This window comes from Pongo abelii, chromosome 1 (genome assembly GCF_028885655.2).
Source record: "Pongo abelii isolate AG06213 chromosome 1, NHGRI_mPonAbe1-v2.0_pri, whole genome shotgun sequence".
Classification (NCBI taxonomy): Eukaryota; Metazoa; Chordata; class Mammalia; order Primates; family Hominidae; genus Pongo; species Pongo abelii.
This window is the reverse complement of record NC_071985.2, coordinates 160,393,276-160,415,079: the sequence shown is the minus strand read 5'-3', so window position 1 is coordinate 160,415,079 and position 21,804 is coordinate 160,393,276. Positions and strand designations below refer to the sequence as shown.

General features: G+C 34.5%; 1 long non-coding RNA gene across 1 annotated transcript in view; it reads left to right on the top strand.

The window, feature by feature from the left end:
* Positions 1 to 21,804, top strand: part of LOC134759449 (uncharacterized) — a 485,506-nt gene that overhangs the window by 382,030 nt on the left and 81,672 nt on the right. The window contains exons 4-5 of the long non-coding RNA XR_010135663.1: positions 3,950 to 3,989; positions 17,771 to 17,845. This is a non-coding gene — a long non-coding RNA (uncharacterized LOC134759449). The remainder of the gene's footprint in view (positions 1 to 3,949; positions 3,990 to 17,770; positions 17,846 to 21,804) is intronic.

Here is a 21,804-nt window from a genome sequence, read left to right as displayed (position 1 = left end):
GCATTTGCAGCTTCCCAGTCTGGTAAACAACTAATTCTCCCAACACTGTTCGCAGTGAGTTGAAGCAGCTGCTCTTGCCTATTCAGCATCTCTTTTAATTTGTAAGCAGTTCTATAAATCTTTCTTGGCTTCTAGGGACATAAAGACTCCTATGATGAAGTGGCCTGCATGGTGGCTTAACAAGCTGAAGGCTAGTTTTTTCTTTCCATGCATCCTAGGGACTACTGTTTTATTCCTGGCAAAGTAGATCAGATTTTGAATTCTAGCCAGGGTAATTAGCACACTTTAGAATCTCAATACACGAAGCAGAATGGTCAGCATTAGCAAAGATGTCTTGAGAGTGTTTTCTGAGTGGTAGAAAAAAGGAATGTCCAGCTGCCGCAAGTCTTTGGGACTCTAATGAAAGTGACCCACTACATGCATTTGCACCTTAGGAAGGGTTGTGTATATCAACACACTAAACTGTGAGGCAGTGTCTTCATTACCTGTTTTCAAATGCATTCTAAAAAATAGAAACAAAGCAAGTGATAGGGGTGTCCCTAATATTCCCTAGAAAGCAAATTCTCACTGAGAAAGTTACACTCCCTAGAACAGAAATACTACAAAAAAATAAGTTTAAACTTCTAATAAAAGCAATTTTCCTGGAAATCAATCAGTTTAACATATTATGAAAATGCAAAATTGCAAACTATCCTAAAATAGGTTTAGTGGTGGAGCTAATATGGCTGGATTTTTGACATATTCATTATCAGTTTGTCATAAAGGTGGCAGTGTCTAGGTTTTTTGCAGCAGTATTTTGGAAGCTTGACAGTGGTGATGAAATATGTTGGAATTTTTCAGGGAACTTCAAGACCTGTAACTGATATTCCAAGCTTTAAGTTTCATGTTAGAAGAAATTCTCTCGGAAGTAAAATCAAATATTTCACTGGATGCACCATGCCTTTTTCTTAGCCACTCAGGAGGCTGAGCAGAAGAAATGATTTGAGCCCAGGACTTTGAGGCTATAGTACACCATGACTGTGCAAACCAAGTGAACAGCCACTTCTCACTCTAGGCTGGGCAACATAGCAAGACCCTGTCTCTTAAAACAAAATCACATGCTGTCCTCTACCAAGGTGTCCTCTGAGACAGATAAATTCAAGTTGTATATGTGATACTTTTTATTTTAATAGACTTGCTTTTTTAGAGCCATTTTGGGTTCACAGCAAAATTGAACAGAAAGTACATAAACATCCCATATATTCCCTATTCCCACATGTAGGTAACCTTCCCAGCACCAACATCTTGCACCAGAGTGATACATTTGTACAATTGATGAACCTACATTGACACATCATTATCATCCAAAGTCCATAGTTTATGGTGGGATTCGCACTTGATGTTGTGCAGTGTATGGGCTTTGATAAGTGTATAACAAGTACCTACATTATGGTGTCATGCAAAGTAGCTTCACTGCCCTCGAAATCCTCTGTGCTCTTTTTGTTCATCCCTCCCTTCCCCCAACCACTGGCATCCCCTGATCATTTTACTCTCTCTAGATTTTTTATTTTCAAGAATGTCATATATTTGGAATCATAGAGCATGCTGCCTTTTCAGATTTGCTTCTTTCACTTAGTTATATGCATATGAGTTTCATGGCTTTTCATGGATTCATAGTATTTTTTTAGCACTGAAGAATATTACATAATATGAAACAACACTTTCATATTGATTTTATTAAATATGGCAATATGTAACATAATATACCACATATTATGCATATTATACATGTTTAAGTGTGAACACTGTGTCTATGTAGGTATCTGTGTATGTATATGTGTGTATGTATGTGTGTTTGTGTGTGTGCCATGACTTTAAGTCATAACATTCTTATTTGGATAATTAGCCACACAAAATAAGACAGAAGATTAATTTTTTTGTCCCGTCAATAAAAAGTACCTGGCTAAGTGCACATTTAAGAGAGAGAAACCTGTAATTCTATGGTATATCTGGCAATAGGTAACATACAGTGGAAGTGTCTAACAAAGCAATCTCATGATGGCTGTCTGTCATTAGTTATAAATCATTTTCTGTACACACTGTCATTTTGCATAGCTTATTCTCTTTCAAGAAAGTGCTTGATAGATGCTCCAAATTATTATTTTGGGTGGAGAAACAGAACAAATCCTCTTGGTATATTTTTGGTTATTACTATCAATTTCTCATTAACCTCTTGGCTAAGTAGTGGGAGTTACTGATCCATGTAGTCAAGATGAGAAAAATGTCAGTCTATCAAATTAAAAATATACATAAAAAATTAATTTGCAATGAAGGCCAGAGGAAGTCACACATTTTTAAATTCTTCAGACTCCTTGAAATTGTGTTTCCTTCCCATTTTGCATTTTCATAAGCAGACAGAAGACTAAAATCACACATTAAGTTTAAGGCAAAATAATTATTTGGCAATTCTTTTAAGTATGACTCTAAGTGAAAATTAAACCCTTATTATGAGACCATACAGGAATTGTTGAAGGATAAAGGTAATAAACTCAAGGACTTGGTTTATTTCTCTAGCTTAAATTCCACTGACTGCTTTTCATTAAAATAGACAGGGATGGTGCATTTCTGTGTGCATGTGTGTGCATGCACACATAGACACACACAGACACACACACCTAAATATATCTCTATCTTACATCATTGATCACCATACAATTTACATATTGTAAAATCACTGATTCTTTGGTCCTTAACTTACTGATCACCAATGTACTTATTGTTTGCTTTTAATTTTTTTATTCTTCAGAAGTATTATATATCTGCTAAAAAAGTTAGACAACACTAACAAGAAAAATAAAAATAAAATGTCAATAAACTTAAAAGATATTCACTATTAAAAGGCTGGTGAATTTACAGAAGTAACATACAGTTGTGGTTTACGGTCATAGAAATCCAAATTTAAAACCTGGCTCAACAACTTATAAACTCTATGACTTATGGTCAATTTATTTACCAAGCTAAGGCTCACTTTCATTATCTGAATAATAAAATGACAACTAGCATTGTTTTCTGTGAAGACAAAAATAAGAAAACATAGCTATTGCTATTATCATTAGCTTTTGCTATTATTATTTGTTATAGATGTAACAAATGTATTTGTACCTATATATTTCCTTTATTGAAAATATCATATGTTTATTTACAGATATTGGACATTTGTCATTTTTAATTTACTGTATAGTTTGAAAAGTTTTCATGCCAAATGAAAAGATTTAGTGCTACATTTTAAATGATTTTTTAAATAAGTGTTCATTGAATAAGTATTCTACTATTTAGTTAGCCAGTGTATTATTTGGGACATTTAAGTTACTTCTAGTATTCATTTTGTTAAGTGATACTCTCAGAAACATACAGCCAAACTTTTTAAAAATTTTAATTATCTCCATGGAATTATTATATTTTGAAAAAGCGATTTCTATAAGCTTGATAGATACTTCAGAATACCATCTAGAAACATCATACCCATTTATACCAACACTCCAGCTGTGTATGAAAATGCCCAATGATTCTGTCATAGCTGTAAGGATGATTAAGATATTTAAAAGCTGATCTAGCTAGGTGGTAATATGGGTGCATATAAAAAGCTTCTCCAATTTCTCAAGAAAGTCAGTGTCATTTGATAATCTAGAATTTACAAATATGAGTTTAATATAATCTTTTAATTGTGTGTGTGTTAAAGGTTTCTGATTTTCAGTTTTAATTTATGTTGCATTCTATTTAATATCCTATATATTTTGTTTGCTTTGTTCTGTTTCTTGTGGCTTTCCTTTTATTTCAATACCTTGTATATTGGTGATTCTCTAAATGTTAAAATATTAATTTTTATTTGTATAAAAATTATTTTTAAACATTTTTATTAGTGATTCTCTAAATGTTAAAATATTAATTATTGTTTTATGCTTCTTTTCAGAAACACTACTTGCTGCTGCTAGGTCAGAAACAGAAAATTGGTAAGATTATATGCCCAAACCAAATTCACTTCTGAGTGGAATTGGTTCTTAGCCTCCATTTTCATAAGAAGACTGTATTTGATTTGATTTTGTCAAGTCCACAGTGGAGGCTCAGCAGGTTAGGTCAGGATGCTGGGCTGATTACAGTCAGATGTATCGTGTCATACGTTTATTCTTTGGATACATCAGAAGAAAGAGAATGTGCATGAATATTTGAATTATAGCTAGAAAAATAACAAGGCATTTTATGGGCTATATATTTATTAGAACAACATGTATGTGGGAGAAAATGTGATAGTAATTTCACTACTACTGGCAAATGCTGAAAGTGACAAATATGGTAAAGGAAAAGAAGAAGTAAATCAATGACTGGGAATAAAAATAGCATATTTGTAGGCATTTAGAGACCCTAATGAACTCATGTACATTGCCACTGTTGTTTTAATAGCCTTTTTAAAATAGAATATATCATTATTTGGTCAACATACACCTGGGATGTTTTACACATCATTTCTTCTTTGAATATTATCTTATCTTTACTCTAGATATCTAATCTCTTCCTGTTTTCTCATAGATTAGTATGGTCTAAATGTTTGTATGCTCCAAAAATTCATATTTTGAAATCCTAATCTCCAATATAATGATTTCAGGGGATAGGGCCTTTGGGGTGTAATTATGTCGTGAGAGAGGAGGCCTCATGAATAGGATGAATGCCTTTATTAAAGGGACCCCAGTGAGATGCCTTGCCCCTTCCACCATGTGAGAACACAGCAAGTAGGCACCATCTATGAGAAAGCTGTTCCTCACCCAATGTACTAGTGTCTTGTTCTTGGACTTCCCAGCCTCCAAAACTATGAGAAATACATTTATGATCTTTATAAGTTACCCAGTTTACGGTATTTGATTATAGCAGACTAAGATATAGATTTTACACTGAAATACACATTCTCTCTCTTTAATCTTAAATTTTCCATTCTCTAATCTCTCTTCTGTAATCATTCAAACATAATGTACAGATTTCTACCATCTAAAAAAATAGGAGGCTGGAAGAGGTGGCTCACGCCTATAATCCCAGCACTTTGGGAGGTCAAGGCAGGAGGATCACTTGAGCCCACAAATTTGAGACCAGCCTGGACAATATAGGAATACCTCATCTCTGCAAAAAATTAAAAAATAGCCAGGCATAATGTCACATGCCTGTAGTCCCAGTTACTCTGGAGGCAGAGGCAGGAGTATGGCTTGAGCCCAAGAATTTGAGTCTGCAGGAAGCCATAATCATGCCACTGCACTCTAGACTGGGTACAGCAAGAACTTGTCCAAAAAACAAAACAAAACAAAGCAAAAACAAAACAAAGAAAAGAAACAACCATATCTAAAAAGTTTCACTAAATTCCTGATGATATGCATTATCATTAACATTTTGTCAACGAGGACTACAAGACTCAGAGATGGTAAATGCACAAAGTCACAAGTGGCATCACTGCCATTGAAACCCTAGGCATGCAGAGACCATGTTCTTTCTAGTATGTAACATGGCACATTGTCTGTCTTAAACGCAGTACTGTCCTACTGATCATATAAAGCATAATATAAGAGGCCAAGGAGCTTGTTTTTCTAAGATAGTCCTGAAATTTGCCAAATATATTTATCTTTTCTTAAAGGGACTGTGTCAATATGGCACTACCTGGTTCCATGAGCCATATTTTTCTGTAGTTCAAGTACATTTCTTAACTAACTCCCCTTGTGAAAGATTAGTGGAGAATTGAGCCAGCTGCAAATACATTGTGCTTGATTTTTGTGAATTAGCATGAAGACTAAAATTCCTAGAAAATTGATGGTTGGTAGAATTTACATAATTTTGGTCATATTAAGAACTTCCAGTTATTGAAATATAATTTGCCCCTCTCTGCTATAATATCATGCTTTTTTTGTGAAATGAAGATAACAGCTGAGGCCTAATTTATTTAAATTCTATTATACAGTCAGTGAGCAATATGATAAGTATCTCTTCCATAAAAAAGATCTTTTGAACATGAGTCATTTATGCTAATGTAACTTATTAATGTATTCACTTTTTATAGACCACTCAAAATTTCTTCACATATTTTTTTCATAATAAATTAACTGTAGATTTTTTAGTCATTTGGATACATGCATTATTTCATTTTAGGCTCTAGTATATTCCTGTACACATAACATACAGACACTTCCAATTATGCATTCCTGACTTTGTGAAATCTCATCAAAATTCACTTTTGTACCTGCGATATTATCAACATCAAGAGGCTATAAATTATCTATATACACCTTCATTCTTACTATTTTTCCTCCAATTTTGGTGGAAACATTGTTTCTTCTGCATAAACAAAATACTTCCACCAGTATTCTGCATCTCAACCCTTCCTCTATCTCAGGGACTTGGATCCATCAATTATTCTCTCTGACAACTGAATCCTTAAACTCTGTCTATTTTTGTTTTCTCTTCAATATACAACCTATTTCCTCATTTGAAGTAATAAACACACCAAGTCTACTCTTATAGAAAATTTCAATTATACAATACAGTATTATTAACTGCAGTCCCCATGCCGTACATTAGATCTCCGGAACTCATTCATTCAGCATAACTGAAACTATGTGCCCTTTGACCAACAGCTCCCCATGCTCCCATGCCCTAGTTTCTGGACGCCACCATTTTACTCTCTGTTTCTGAGTTCAGCATTTTTAGATTTCACATAAAACTTACATCATGCAGTGTTTGTCTTTGTCTGGCTTATTTCACTTAATATATAATTTTTAATTTATCAGCCATACTTCAGTAAAGTGCAAATAATTTAAAAATGAAGTAACAAACACAGAAAAATCTCTATGTCCACTTCATATCTCTTTCTAGATATTACCCTATCTCTAGGCTTTTTTGCCATTGTCAGTTTTCCTATTTCCTTCTATATACCTCCCCTATCTTTTTCTATGCATAATGGTCTAACTTCTTAAAATGCCATGCACAATTTACAATCTCTTCCTCTATTTTTTATATTTTCTGTCTACTTCTACTACCCGTCTTCCACCTATAACACTCCATTGAAAATATGATCCATAGATTCACAAATGACAATTTAGTTACTAAATATTTCATATTGCTTAATTGCTTTATTAATAAAAATGTCTCTTTTTCTTTCCTTTGTTCCACATTTTCTTCATTTCCCATTTCTGTTGCTTTCCTTTTGTGTCCTCTATTGGCTCCCTTAACTTCTGCCTGCTTTTTCATTCACACTTCCCAAAGTCCTGTCCTTGGCCCTCTTCCTACTCCTCAGAGTCCCACTGAGGAAATTCTATGTGTTCCATAGTTTCAACTACCACCTATGGGCTGTTAGCTACCAAATGGATTTCCAGGCCAAATATTCCTTCTGAATTGCAGACCCATAGACTTATCCCAATATTTCTATTGGACATCTTGATATACACATATATGATGTTAGATTTTTCTTCTCCCCTCCCCTCCCCTCCCCTCCCCTCTCCTCTCCTCTCCTCTCCTTTCTTTTCTTTTTTGAGACAGTCTCACTCTGTTGCCCAGGCTGGAGTGCAGTGGTGCGATCTTGGTTCACTGCAACTTCTGCCTCCAGGGTTCAAGAGATTCTTCTGCCTCAGCCTCCAGAGTAGCTGGAATTACAGGCGCATGCCATCAAGTCAGGTTAATTTTTGTATTTTTTAGTAGAGATGAGGTTTCACCATGTTGGTCAGGCTGGTTTGAACTCCTGACCTCAGGTGATCCACTCACCTCTGTTTCGCAAAGTACTGGGATTACAGGTGTGAGCCACCGCACTTGGCCCAAATGTTTTATATACACATACATATATATATATATATAAAACTCCTATGTATCTCCCACCAGATCTTTCTATTCTTTCTATGTTTCTATCTCTATAAATAAAATTAAAACCCATCCAGTAGCATAAACATGAATTTATAAATCATCCTTGCCACTTCTTTTTCCCTTACCAGTTTGACCACGAAATTTTCTTAGATCGAATTCCTTAGTTTCACCTGAATCTGGCTCTTATTTCCATTCCCACTGTTAATTTCTTAAAGATTACATAATTTTATTTATTTTCTTATTTTATTTTTTGGCACCGAAAGACTCCTAAATAACATCTGTTTTTCTAAATTTTGTACCACATCCTCTCCCCTCAATCCATTATTTATATTGTTTTCAATATGATATTTTTTCGAAGTAATGTTAGTGAATCATGTCAGTCTTCTACTTAAAATCTTTTAATACAATCCCCACCCCCAATCCCTTGGACAGCTAGCATTTAGGAAATAGTTTACCTTTCTCAATGTGACTTTTTAATGATACACTTCAGCTTATTTCTGACCTGAATTCTCATCTCATCTCCCTCATAACATGTTTTCAAGCCATTTTAAGGACTTGCATTTTCTCCATGTACATTTTACTCTCTTATCACCGTGCCTTTGCAAATATTACCCTCTCTGCTTTTATCAGCATCCTAAACTAAATTTTACCTGGCTAAATATATGTGTTCTTAGAAGAAGTCACTCAGGTATTATATCTTCTGATAAGTATTGTGTGAACCTCAAGTGTAGCTTTAGTTCTTCTCCTCCACACCTGCTACCATTCTTTCATTATTCAATATTATTGGATATGCCTCTAATATGTATATTAGTAAGTACAATAATACTTAGTAATAACATATTTTCCTGTCTGTTTCCTCCATAAGAATGGAAGTTACTTGAAGTAGAAACCAGTCTTATTTATGTCTTAGCTATGCTTCTTGTCACAGTTAATACTGTTAATAATAATAAACAGCAATGACAAAACTGATATTTATAAAATTTTACTTGCAAAGCTGACTTTATTTACATACACTAATCCATTTTATCCTCACAACAACATTATAAGATAGATATTATTGTTATTCCAGTTAGGAGATAAGAAAACTGAGGTCAGAGACGTGAAGTAATGGATACACAGCTCAAAAATGTCAGAGCTTGTATTTCAAAAAAGGTAATAAGGTGTCTATGATATGCTTTTAACTACTATACTCTACTAGTTCTCTAAATACAGAATGACATTCTTAATAACAGAAGTGTGGTATAAGTGACCAACACAGGGAATGCATTAGATTTGGAAGTAAATTATAAACTGGCTTTAGGACATATTGATATTAAAAGAAATAGTAATGATGCTGCTAAAAGACAACTACCACTTTGGACAAGTTACTTAATCTCTACAAGTCTTAGTTTTATCATCTGTACATTGAGAATAATGATGGTACCAATTACGTTGGGTTGTCACAAACATTTAAATAATGAATTAAAGTGCTTAGACAGACATAAAATTGTGCCTTTAATAAATTTTAACTCCTTCATTATATCTTTACTGTCACTACTTGTATTAGACAATATCCAGAGAATTACCAAAAGCTATTTCTAACATTCTAGATTTGCTAATTCTAACCTTAATGCTACCTGACTGTCTGACACAAAGGCAAGCAAGCTTAACAAAATTTTATTATTAACTGGACACAATTTATAAAGAAAAAGTCTTCAAAAGATTCTAATATCTCAATTAAATTCATGAATACCCTATTTGGGGTGCCTTTTGTTGCCATGTCAATTTTTTTAGTACAAACAACAGCAGATTTTGCATAACTTTGGTTAAAAAATAAATAAATTAGAAGGATAATCAATTACTTCATAGAATGGAGTTCCAAATGACTAAGTCTCATGTAGGACAAATAACATGAAAAGTTTATAAGCAATTGTTTGAGAAGTAAAACTAGTGTGAGGCTAAAGAAAGCCCCTATAAATGTTTCTTTAGAAAGACCTGGATTTGTTAGCCTTTTTCTCTGGCCTCTCAGCTTCCTTGGATTTTGGGTATGTTTGCATAGACCTGCCCACAGTGAATACAAGTAAAATCCTGTTTACCAGAGAAATTAGACATTCCCTTGCTTTCATGTTGTTATCCCTGAAGATACCTGTATATTTTCCCAATTGTTGGCACTTTGCTAAAAGGAGAAGAGGCTTTAACTTAGAATTTATGTGGATTCATAGTCAATGTTTAGTATCTGGCAGAATGGAGCACATTTGGTGAAATAATTTGGGGTAGGTAGTTTCTGGATAGATTACTCTGAATAGACCAAGACCTGAATATTATTATTTCCCATGTAAAAATTGCCACTGTTGGTGATAGTCTTATATACAGAGGATGACTTACTGTTACTTTCAGTTGTGGTTCTTCCTCTAAGGGCCTAGTGCTTGACAAATGCATATATCATCAAAATGGTCATGGGGCAGGAATATAGACTATGGTAGGCTTAAAAAAATGACACGTTACTCCACACAGATGACCTGAGTTATCTTTCCGAATTCTTAATTTGCTAAGAATATTCCCCAAATTAGCATTATAGCTCAAATTAGCCACTATAGAATATTCTAGCAAACTGATTACATGGGATCCTTTGCATCATAGGTGAGGGGCAGTAATTTGTTCTAAATGAAATAGACATTTATTCTGCATCTAGATTTGCTTTTCTCTTCCTCATGTTGTTTATGAATGCTACCATCTATGGGCATATCAAAGGCTTTATATGATGAACTCCTCAAGATCATCTTAGTACAAGGAATGTGCTACAAAGTAAAATAAATAATCAATGATTTTATTGCCTGTAGAAGTCCTCTTCCTGACTCAGGTTGTGAACAAGTTAAAAAGCATGTAAGCTAAAACAACACTTAATTACCATTAGAGGTCGAATTGAAGATATAACTTTAGGTTGACTAAACAAATGAGCTTGCTAATACTGGATTCTACCCGGTCCAGGACACAGAGAATTAGAGCAGGTGGAATGATCTGTCCACATATGATATAAGGCATAGAAGAGCAAAAGAGAACTGTGATTTCTATAGGTACGTTGACTCTCCAGAAACACAGACAGATTTTGGCTGCACATAGATGGATATTACTCAAAATTTACAAAACTTCTTAGATATATTTCACTCCCAAAGGCAGTGAAGAGAATCCTAGAGTTGATTAATTGATGACCTTTCATAGGAAGAAACATCAGAAGTGCAGGAGAATATTTTTTACTACCATTTGTTACTAATATATGAAACTTCGCCTTCCATATCAAACCTATGTTGACCAAAATTTAATAGACTGTTCCAATTACTGTAGGGAGAAGAAGTTATTCAGAGGGCTAGTGTGGAGCAGGGAGAAAAGTAATCTAGAGATGGGGTGATGATGGCTTTGAGAAAGCTAGTGTAAGCAGACAGAGAGAGGAAAAAAATGGTTCCATTTGGGATATATTTTAGAAATAGGATCAACAGAACTCGGTGATGTGGAAGAAAGATACCAAGAAAGACTTCTAATGTACTAGTACTAGGAGGATGAAAGTGACTTTTATTAATAAAGTCTCAGGAGAGCACATTTGTGGTAGAATATTAAGAATTTGCCTTTGGTCATTATAATTTTAAGATATCTAAGACAACTTCAAGAAGACTCACATTCTGAAGCTCAGAAAAGAAATCATATGAGGGGTCACAGTTCATGGAAATGTGCATTATGGAAAAAGTATGAATGAAGTTCCAATTTTTTTTGCATCACGATTAACTTGTAATAACTTGTCATAACATGTCTGAATAAGATCTAGTTTGAGGCGCTCGAAAGCATAAGATATCAGTTTTCAAGGAGCCCCTATTAGAGCAACATGAATTCTGCTAAAATTGAAGCAAGACAAACATGAAATTTGTAGTGAAGCTTGGGTAGAAGAATGGTGAAATCACTGAGGCTTTATGAAAAGTTTATGCAGAAAATGCCTTAAAGCAACCTGAAACAATACAAGTGGATAGCTCATTTTAAGAAAGGACTAGACAATATTGAAGATGAAGCCCACAGCAGCAGGCCATCCACATCAATGTACAAGGAAAAAATTCATCTTTTTCATGACCTCACTGAAGACGAATGATGATTAATAGCACAAACAATAACCAACACCATAGACATCTCAGTTTGTTCAGCTTACACTGTTCTGGCTGAAAAAATAAAGTCAGGCAAACTTTCCACTTAATGGGTACCAAAATCATTACACCTACATCAGCTGCAGACAAGAGCAGGGCTTTCAATGGAAATTTTAAACAAGGGGGATCAAGATCCTGAACCATTTCTCCAAAAATTTGTAACAGAAGATGAAACACGGATTTGCCAGGACAATCCTGAAGACAAAGCACAGTCAAAGCAATGGCTATCAAGAGGTGGAAGTGGTCCAGTCAAAGCAAAAGCAAAGGTCATGTCAACAGTTTATTGGGGGATGCTCATGGCATTTTGCTTTTTGTGTTTCTGGAGGACCAAAGAAGGATAACATATACTTATTGTGAGACTGTTTTGAGAAACTTAACTAACACTCCAAAAGAAAAGTGCCTGGAAAAGCTTTAGCAGAGAGTCCTTCTTTACCACAACAATGCTCATGTTCATTTCTCTCATCAAACAAGGACAATTTTGTTAATATTTTGATAGAAAATCACCAGGCATCCACCTTACTGTCCTGGTTTGGCCCCCACTGACTTCTTTTTGTTTCCTAATCTTAAAAAATCTTTAAAGAGCACTCAATTTTCTTCGTTCAATAATATGAAAAGATTGCATTGACATGGTTAAATTCTCAGGAACCTTGGGTTTTTAAGGATGAACCGAATGGCTTGTATCATCACTTAGCAGTCTTAAGCCTGATGGAGCTTATGTTGAGAAAGTTTATATTATTTATTTACATTTTTTAATTCTATTTGCCAAGAACTTCTTGAAGTCTCCTCATACATTTGGGAGATCTGAGGATTGATATGGTTCTTAAATCTTGGAAATAGAATGGCTCCTTAAGGCAGAACATCCTGAGTGAGAACAGAATTCATCCTGGCACTGGTTCATGAGAACTGCTTCATTTATAATTTATGTTCTTGACGTAATATTTATTTATTTCAGTTTTATATTTATTTTGTGAGTTTTGTTTTTCTATTTTTGTTTTTGAGACAAGGTCTCACTCTATCACTAGGCTGGAGTGCAGTGTTGTGATCATGGCTCACTGCAGCCTCGAACTCCTGGGCTCAAGCAATCCTCTCAGTTCGGCCTCAGGAACAGCTGGGACCACAGGCAGGTGCCAGCAAGCCCAGCTAATTTTTAATTTTTTTTGTAGAGACAGGGTCCCACTAAGTTTCCAAGTTAGCCTTCAACTCTTGAGCTCAAGTGATCCTCCCACTTCAGCCTCCCAAATTGCTGGGATTATAGGTGTGAGCCACTGTACTTGGCCTGTTTCATTTTAATATCAATTTATTTGAAACAAAAAAAAATAAAAGCTCTTATTTGAAAAATGTCAAAAATTTATTTGGCCAATAAATATATTAGACTAAAACCCTTCAAGTCATCCTCTGGCCCTTTCCTTTCTATCACACACCATATTCAATCCATCATTCAATTCTGCCAAGTCTCCTGTCATCCTCATTTCAATGGCTTCACTGTTACCTTTGTCCAAATTACTATGACCTTTTCTCCAAGTAGAAATCAGAGAGAGTCTTTTAGAATAGAAGTAAAATCAAGTTACTCTTTTACTCAAAGTTCTCGAATGATCGCATCACACTTAGATAAAATCTAGATTCTTTTGGAAGCCTGAAAATTGGTGCTGCCGTTTCTGATTATGGCTCTAATTTCACCGCCTGTGACTTTCTTCATGGCTTGCCGCATTTCAGGCACACTGGCCTTACGAGTATTTCTCTAAATCTGTTACTGCCTCTAGGCATTTATACTTGCAGTTACTTCTGTCCCTAAAGCTCATCCCTCACATATGCCCAAAGCTTACTCTTCATTCCTGTTTCTGCTCAAATAACAACTTCTTAGAGACCTTTTCCATCCACCCTATCTATAACAGTGCTTGTTCTTCTCTCTCTACTATGTATACACTTACCAGGTTTTTATGTTTTCTATATTTCTTATTAACTAGTTCCATATTTACATGTTTATTTATCACTTCTTTCTCTCTTAGGAATATAAGCTTTGTGACATTAGGATTCTATTTTGATCACTCTTACTTTCAGTGCTAGTATGTGTCTAACACACAGTAAACATTCAAATATTTGTGCAGAAAAAACTATACATATGTAAATGAATATATAGACTTTAATATTAAAGTCACTTATCTACTCAGTTAATAATTATTCATCATTTACCTACAGTGTTTTCAAAATGAGTTATAAAACAGAAGATTTCCAACTTTCTTAAATCCAATGTGCGAAAAACATCTCAAAACATTCTTATTGACAAATAATCTAGTGATTGCACTAAATACTTCTCTCTAGTATTTCAGATGCTTGTCAAATCAACCTAGACAGATTTATTTTTAATTGTTAAGAGATGAACTTCTGGGAATATGTTTTCTATTCATCACAGATGTGTCTACATGTAGTTAAACTTACAATATTTACTATCTGTATTGGCCTGCACTTTCCTTTTGCACTAACAAGAATTTCTCCTTAACAGGGTTTTGCTCCATTGGATAATTCAGATGTTCATTAAAATACAGTGAGATTTAGCTGAATCCATTGAATACTACTTATGTTTTAATGAGCATTAATGAGCTTTGTGATTGTCCTGTGGAGCAAAACTCATATCTCATTAGGTGGATTCCCAAAATGCCTAAAGGTGAGCAGACACAGCTTTAGATATACAAGGTAATTTCATACTTAATTAGTTCCTTACTTGCCACACCACAGGCACACATTCAGAACTATGGTTTGAAATGGCAAACTTGTTGTTTGCTGTGACAAGTCAATGGAATGGTAGAATTCATAGAGAGCCTTTGTAAGTATTTTAAGGCCATTCTCTATTATGTTAATAAATTGGCATGTTATGATTCAATTCACAGAAAATAGACTATAAGGACAAAAAGTTAAATGATTCCAAACTTGAGTTGACATTGTCTGGTATTTTATACAGAATATGGCATTGTGAAATACTTACATTTATATGTTCAGATGTGGGTGGCAGGGAATTTACATATAGTACTTTTCCTTCTAATAAAAACTCTGAAAGTTGGAACTGTTATTTTCACATTATGAATAAGAAAACCAATATATGAAGTGTTTAAGTTACTTGCTGTATTAGCTTGCTAGGGCTGCAAAAAAATACCACAGACTGTGTCTCATAAACAACAGAAATTTATTTTCTCAGTTCTAGAGGCTGGACGTCCAAAATCAAGGTGACAGTAGGTTTGATTGCTTTTGAGGTCCCTCTTCTTAGACTGCAGGTGGCTGCCTTTTCTCTATGTCCTCCTATGACCTTCTCTCAATGAGTGAACATCCCTGGTATATCCTCTTCTTCTTCTTCTTTTACGATAAGCTGTTGCTCTGTCTCCCAGGCTAGAGTGCAGTGGCATGATTCATGGCTCACTGTAGCCCTTACCTCCCGGGCTCAAACAATCCTCCCACCTCAGCTTCCCAAGTAGCTGGGACTACAGGCACATGCCACTATGCCTGGCTAATTTATTATTTTTGTAGAGATTAAGTCTCTCCATGTTGTCTAGCCTGGTCTCAAACTCCTGGGCTCAAGAAATCTTCCTCCCTCAGTCTCCTAAACTGTTGGGATTACAGGCATTAGCCACAACCCCTGGCTTCTTCTTAGAAAGACACAAGTCCTATCGGATTAGGGTTCTATTCTGTGACCTCATTTACATTAAGTAACTCTTTGAAGGCCCTATCTCCAAATACAGTTACCCTCTGTAAGACTAGCAGCTATGGCTTCAACATACAAATTTTGAGGGAATGCAATTCAGTCTCTAATACTTTTCAAAATTGTACTGGTAGTACATGGCAGATTTTGATTTGAATTCATCTGTCTCTGACTTCAAGGTCCAGGTTTCATTCTATATATTCTGTAGCATAAAATTGCATAGGATTTAGAGTAATGGATGTTATGCCATAAAAGACTGATATTGATATGTTTGAGGTATCAAAAAGTAGTTCATTGTGTCATTACCACAAATAAAAAACAATTTTGCTTTATCTAATGGTTTTTAAGTTTTCATTTACTTTGAATTTTTTCTTGTGTGTTATATTTTTAAAAACCTCAAACCAGAGCATACTGATAAATCCAAGTTGTTATACATAGATTATTTTTACTAAAGAAGATTAATCTTTAGTAATTATTGAAGATCATTGTTTTAGATTGGGTTATGTAATATGACTCCCAACACACATTTTCAAAGCTGATACTCTAGTTGCTATCATCTCTTGGAACAAATAAGAAGTAGAAAGTAGGAGTAACATTCTTTTTATTTCAATGTTTAATGTAGCATGGCTGATAATATGGCAAACAGATTTCTGTAGAAATGTGCTACTCTCTTGGGATAGGCTAATGGTGCATCTGATCTGATAAAGTAGAAAGATAGCCTCTTGCACTTTGACCTGTAGATTCTGGCTGCATAGAGCCTGGATGTCATATTGTTGCACACACATGTGCTCTCACCTACTCACCAAATTAATAGTGAACATCAGTGAAATTTTTGGCAGAATTCAGAGAGTTATGAGTTTGAATAACAACTTTCCAATCAAATATGAGGTTATGCCTATGGAGTTTCTCTGAAAATTGAAAATGCATTTTACGTTTTACTATGGCATAATAATTAAGATGGACGTTTGGACTCAGACAGCTGTGAGTTTGAATACCTGTTCTGATGCTTACCACATTGTTTCCAGCACAGCTACATAGCCTCCCTAAGCACTAGTCAAATCATATGAATAATGAGGAAAATATCTATTTGCCTAATAGGATATGACAATTAAATCATGACTGGGTGTCGTGGCTCATGCCTGTAATCCCATCACTTTGTGAGACCGACGTGGGCAGATCAGGAGGTCAAGAGATCAAGACCATCCTGGCCAACATGGTGAAACCCTGTCTCTACTAAAAATACAAAAATTAGCTGGGCATGGTGGTGGGTGCCTATAGTCCCAGTTACTTGGGAGGCTGAGGCAGGAGAATCGCTTGAACCCGGGAGGCGGAGGTTGCAGTGAGCTGAGATGGCGCCACTGCACTCCAGCCTGAGCGATGGAGTGAGACACCATCTCAAAAAAAAAAAAAAAAAAAAACATATAGTGTTTTTATGTCACCCAATGTGGTATAAACATATTAAATTCCTGGCTTTCTCAATGGTAAAGTAACTTAGCCTTTGTGACTATTTACAATTTAATTGTGTAGTGATTTATTTAAAGCTTGTCTTTCCTTTTGATGTGAGTTCCACAGAATTGTAGAATATGTTGTATTTTTAAATCTTTGTATAGCTAATTCTTGATACATTGATATACAGAAGCCCCAATACATATCTATTGAACAAATGAATAAATTAATAAATTTAGTTTTATGATTTTAATGTTATGTTCAGTTATCTTTGTAAAATTCCAAATCAAATGACTTAGAAAAGAAACAAAAAGAAACTGGATGCATATTGAATACTGTAATCAGTATCACAGCATTCATTATATAAGCTAAAAATTTTGCTTCTCTTTAGGGCAGTCCTTATTCATTGCTGTATTCCCAGTTGCATCTGCCATAGAGTAGGTGACATAAAACTTTGTTGAAGTAATCCATTGGAACTGATTATGCATTTTTTGTACCAAACAAAAAAGATATTATTTCGAAAACTGATAAGCTAAAACATATAATATTTTGTTCAATTTATAAGTTCTTTTTGTACATGTCGATAGCTACATCTTTGTTATTTTTATAGGGAATATCTCAGATACAGCTTGGCTGAAGCAACAGAGAAAAAAATTCCTCTGAAGTAGAGAGAGAGAAAAGAGAGGTATTTTGTCAGTTGGTAACGTATATATGGTGTTTTGTTGTGTCATTTTCAAAGTTTCTGAATTCTGAGAACTTAGAAACCTATTTACAATAACCTGTTTTTCATCTTCAAGTGGATTTGTAAAAATGATGTAACAAAAAAAAACAGTCCAGTTTGTTATATTCCTCAATCATTACCAATATTTTATGCCCCCAAAGAAAATGGGAAAATGTCTTTTTCCATTACTAGATGTATATCCAGTGCTCACCATGACTAGGGAAAAAGAGAACGGGTTATATATGTATATGTATTTGGTGAATTGAAACAGATTATTCTGATGTATGAAAATATCATTATTGTGTAAATATAAAATATTCCTATAATGGCAAAATTCCTGGGACAAATTTAGTCATTTTCCTGTACATAGATTTTAATAGAAATTATATATTTATAAAAACAGACAAATTCCTCAGTAAGTTTAATTCAACTTTATAATATTAGATGTTAAATTACAGAACACACGAAAAAGCTTTTTCTATGAAATTAGATAATGTTAAGATGACTTGGGAATATTGTCATTTCAGAGTTTCTTTATACTTGATAGATTTCCTCAAATACAAAAGTAATATTTCTTTGCCACAAGTTACCCTTTCCCTTCAGAAAAAAATAGAAAACAAATATGTATCTACTTACTTCATATACATATATACTTACGTGCTACAAAAATGTCACTTACATGTACATACATCTCTATGTTGTAGGACTTTCTCAGTTCACCTAAGGATGGGGTCCTTGTCACATGGCCATGAAAGATTAGGCTCACAGGCACTTTGAAGGGTGAGAAAAATGGAATTTATTGGGGGAAAAGAAAAAAAAGGGAAACAGGAACTCTCAGCAAAGCAAGAGTCCTGCTAGCTGGTTCTCACACCTCATAGCTTGAATCCCAGATACTACACTGGATCAGGAGAGGCCAGGCTCTCCCTCCCCAACCCTCTCCCCACAAAGGATGCAAACTTTCATGGCTCCACCCCATTCTCCAAGTACACAGTCTGGTTGGACATTCTCCAGTGACCCCCTTATACTTGGCTGTCTCATCTACATGTAAACTTTGTAATTAAACCTCTATAATTTACTCTAGATTATAATGTTTTCACCTCTGCACTGTGAGTACTATAAGACTAGAGATTACTACACTAATTATTCTTGTTCTTAAATAGTAAGATAATTACTGAAGCAATATTCTATTCAAAATGAAAATTGGATCCACCCCCAGCACACTTAAATTAGGTGTCTTTTTCTTTCATTTTGCAAAATGTTCTCCTTTTATCCTTTTCAAATGCATATAATAAAATTAGAAATAGAAGCTCCATTAACAGGAGAGTCCATGCTAGGTAAGAATGTCATCAATGTGGTTACTCTGCCTATGCTCCAATTCTAAAGGTATTCCTGTACAAACAGTAGTTCTATTAGATACTGATTCTGCTGGTTTCACCTGGCCAAACACACACAAATTAGGGGAGGACAATAAAAATAGCATCAGTTAAGTTGAAAGTCATTAACACTTATTCAAAATATTGGATGAATTAAACCACAAAGGCAATTAATGTTTTGGTGAAAAAAAAATGTTTTTTTAAAAATTTAAGAGATTATTTTTCTGTACTAGAGGACAAGTCACACAATCTCAGGCTGAAATGAATACTACCTACTTAGGTCCCCATTGTATGCTGAATGCATTTCAATAAAACGCCTTTAACATTTTATTTCAACTCATTTTGCTTATGTCTCCATCTGTCCTTGAGGATAGCATTACATATTACTTTTTTGGTATCACTAGTTTCAGAAAAATCGTGGCACACAGAACCCATTCAACAAGTTTGTTGCATTAATAAATTAATCTGTGTTTTAAATGTAAGTTACTTGTTTCTGTCCCACACAAGTTAGCACATGATTATATGAGGCTTTTTAATTAATCAACATAATCAATACTGCCACCCAAAAAAACGAATCCCAAAATCTCGGTGGGGATTCTCAGTGAAGAATCCTACACTCATGCATACACATATGTATTATATGCTTAAGCTACCGTCTCATTGTATTGAACGCCCCTGTGCCGCGTCTTTCAGTAAAGCCATTTAAGGTATTTGGTCCCAAGGGAAGAGAGAGACAAAGAAGAGCCACAGGGGCTCCTAAACTGCCTTTAATTACTTCAGTTCATGTTTCACTGGGAAGTACCAATCATAGAATGTCAATCTCACTTCAAGGGAGGTTAGGAATTATAGAGCACTGAAGTAATATTCAGTGACCACACATTTTCTCTGGCACAGTCTTTTTCTATAATGGTTTCAGAAATGTCTTTGCAGAGAGATTACAAGCATCAAGGGCAAAATACAGCACCTCATTTTATATATTTCCTAGTGTAAGAGAATAGTAAGAGATATGTGGTAGGTACTCAACTTGCTGATATTTTGAAATTTATTTTTTGGAAAGTGTTATTCGTTTTCCAAACTGTAGTGGTCACTAGATAAATATCTACTTGTGTTTATCTTTCCTGAAGAAAATAAGCTGGGATATTAGAAGTTTCAAAATGGTTGATATTATAACAACTATAGTGTTTCTTGAGGAGAAGGAAGGGGTTGTTAAGATGTGGTTAAGATGTGTGCATCATAATCATCTGAAGTGATTTTCCGAATGTAAGTGCTAGGGTTCTGAAAGTAATTCGTTTGAGGTGTGCCACAGGAGAATCTTTTCCTGAAGAAAAATTCTAACTATTGCTCAAACAACTTTTGTCTAAGAATAACTAGTAAGCGTAGTACATTTTGCTGAATTAAACTGCTTCGTAGTTTGGGAATTGCATTGACAGAACTACCAAGCTTTTGGAACACAGAAAATCATGGAAAGAAATACAACTCTCATCAACTTATTTATGTGAAAGGCTATTTTTTATATATTTTTTATGCTTTAGGTGAATTGTAATTTTGCTGTCTCTATTTGGATATTTAACAATGAAACAACTGTATTACTGTGTTCACTCTTTCATGACATTTCTGAGAAGCAACATTGATTTATTTTCCACATAATATTTAGGATTATGTGCCAGAGAATATGAGCTGAGCTAATTCCTGGACATAGAGCTTTAACATGTACCCCAGACTCTTTTGGTTAGTTATGAACATATTAAGTTGCAATGAATGTGATGAAGGAAATAATGAATGCCACCTTTAGATCTCGCTGACAAACCAACCAACCAGCAAACACACCCAGGCTTCTTGAATCATGGATTTGGAGAGATTCTCACCAAGAATGCTTGCATTGTTCTAGTATGTGAATAAGAAGATAACTTTATGGTCTCATGTCCTTAAGACTTTGAATTATTTTGCTATCATTAATATTAGTTATTATCTTAACTAATTTATTATTTTCACATTATTTAGGTGATTATTACTAAATCTTATTAGTTTCAAACCATATCACTTAAAATCATATGTCTATCCCTTCAAATAGCTTTCTCAGAGGCTTTCTGGCATTAAATTTTATTAGGTTTCCATTTCTAAATTTTTCTTGGGAACATTCTAGTATCTGAGTGCGTGTTACCAAAATGACATTATATTTTTAGTTACAAACGTTATCTCAGTTTATATTTCTGGGGAACACATATATATTTATCCCCACACAATACACACGCACACACATACACACACAAACACACATGTACACACATGCACACTTGCACAAAACTGATTCTGTTGTTCATTACATAATTAATTATAAAATGAATCAAAGATACTGTACTGCTTGTGCATGAGTCAATATGTAAGCACTTATATCAAACAGCAATTCTTACACTTTTAAATGGAACATACATGTCAAATAAAATCCACATAAATCTTATGTTCCTAATGGTTGTGGCATAACTGAGATAGACTGTGGGTTATGCACATTTCTATAGCTGTAATTCCATCCATTTGCCTTCCTTTCAAGAA